General features: G+C 33.6%; 1 protein-coding gene across 1 annotated transcript in view; it reads right to left on the bottom strand.

Moving 5' to 3' along the window:
- LOC137617745 (protein bark beetle-like) overlaps positions 1-2,500 on the bottom strand; it is a 165,699-nt gene that overhangs the window by 138,192 nt on the left and 25,007 nt on the right.

A 2,500-nucleotide genomic window follows, 5' to 3' on the forward strand; every position in this document is an offset into this window, starting at 1 on the left:
CAATCTTATAAAATATGAAAATATCAAGAGACAATCTTATAAAATATGAAAATCTCAAAAGACAATCTCATAAAATATAAGAATTTAAAAGACAATCTCGTAAAATATGAAAATTTTAAAAGAAAATTTTACAAAATGCGAAAATTTTGAAAGACAGTCTTATAAAATGTGAACATTGTAAAAGACAATTTTACAAAATATGAAAATTTATAAAGACAATTTTACAAAATATGAAAATTTTAAAAGACAATTTTACAAAATATGAAAATTTATAAAGACAATTTTACAAAACATGAAAATTTCGAAAGACAATCTTACAAAATATGAAAATTTTGAAAGACAATCTTACAAAATATGAAAATTTTAAAAGACAATTTTACAATATGTGAAAATTTTAAAAGACCATTTTACAAAATATGAAAATTTGGAAAGACAAACTTGAAGAGCCATCAGATGATTGGATCAGATATTAAAAGATCATACACAAAAACCAAGAGAGAGAGAGAATAAAATTGAGCCATCAGAAGATTGTAGCAGATATCAAAGAAACGTACACAAAGTGCAGCCAAGGATTTCCAGCCCTCGTGAGACGAATAATTTAAGCAAATCAGCAGAAAACAAAAGAGACGAAATGGCAGAGACACTCGCCCAAAATGTTCCCGAGAGAAATGCAAAACTGAATTAGGGAACCAAGGCAGCTTCCTCCCTCCTCCTCCTCCTCCTCCTCCTCCTCCTCCTCCTCGAGATCTTTTATTCTGCTCCAGAAGCTTTTCCCCGAGAGTTCCCTCGGGCCAACTTTCTGAAAGCTAAAGAGTGCTCCCATGAGGCCGGCGACCACGACCGGTTTTCGCGTCCGGATTTCGCGACGGATTTCGGATTTCGCGTCCGGATTTCACGGGCGAATAACAAGCTGTAGTTTTACGAGACGACCAAGACTCCTCTCGTTCGCGATGTGGTTGTAAAGTGTATTGCGAAAAAAAACGTTTTTTCATCTTGGTGTGGTTTTATTGAGATACATAAAGAGAATATCATGGGGAATCTGGGAACGATTGTCTGTTTGTTGTGAAGAATCGAGGATAATAATATTTCCTAATGATCGCCTATTGCTTTTAAATATTGAGGGAAATTGGATTGCCTGGGGATTGCCTTTTACCTTAAAGAATGGGGCTAGTTTAGTTTCTACGTGGTTGTCCTCTTCCATGTAGAATTGATGGTGATGGGATTGCCTGATGATTGCCTTTTGCTTTGAAATATCAAGGGAAAAAATTGTTTGATGAATTGCCTTTTGCCTTGACTATTGGAAGATAGCCGAGTTTCCTCATGGTTGCCATATTCCGCGCAGAATTAAGGGTGAAGGGATTGTTTGTTAATTGCCCATTGTTTTGAAATATCGAGGGAAATTGGATTGCCTGATGATTGCTTTTTTGCATTGAAGAATGGGGCTAGTCGAATTTCCCCATTATTGACCTCTTCCTAAAATAATTAAGGGTGATGAGGTGATGGGATTGCCTAATAATTGCCGTTTACTTCATGAAATTGAGGAAAATTTGATTGCCTGATGATTACCTTTTGCACTGAAGAATGGAGGGTAGTCGAATACCCTCTGGTTGCCTTTTTCTTTGAAGATTTGAAGATGATACGATTGCCTAATGATTGCCGTTTGTTTTGAATCATTAGACGATACTTGCACTGAATAATGAGAGTCTTTTGCCTTCAAGAATCGAAGTTGATTTGATTGCCTTATGTTTATGTTATGATTGAATTCTGATTTTTTTTAAAGATTATTGGTGTTAAGATATTTAGACATTGAGTATATATATATATATATATATATATACTGTATATATATATATAACCAGACGTGTATGTGTTTACTCTATGCATATATGTATATATATATAAATGTATACAAATGCGTATGTGTTTGCCTACATATATATATATATATATATACTCCCTGTAGATATATATATATATATATATATATGCATATGTGTATGTACTGTATATGTATATGTGTATATATAAACAAATGCGTATGTTTGCGTACATATATATGCATGTATGAATGTATATGTATATATGTATATATTTGTATGTATATATGAGTGTATTTAGTGCCCACGAATACAAACATTTGATTATACATTTGTAAAAGAAACAGCAAATAGACATTATTAGTTTACTTGGAAAAACAAAAGCACTAACAAACATAAAAGCAACGAGTTTGGAATACAACAGCAACTCTTTATATACTATATATATATATATATATATATATCTTTAGGTGATAGCCTTCATCCTGTCAAGCCTCTCTCACTATGTCAACGACACCACAGTTGTAGAATTCCATTTGCAATTTTGATCAGTTGGATGTTAGCTGGAGTTGCAAACTTGCATTTCATCAAGTTTTAGCGGAAGTTGCGTGTATGAAAGAGAGAGAGAGAGAGAGAGAGAGAGAGGAGAGAGAGAGAGAGAGAGAGAGAGTGCTGAAGAAATC

This window comes from Palaemon carinicauda, chromosome 23 (genome assembly GCF_036898095.1).
Source record: "Palaemon carinicauda isolate YSFRI2023 chromosome 23, ASM3689809v2, whole genome shotgun sequence".
Taxonomy (NCBI): domain Eukaryota; kingdom Metazoa; phylum Arthropoda; class Malacostraca; order Decapoda; family Palaemonidae; genus Palaemon; species Palaemon carinicauda.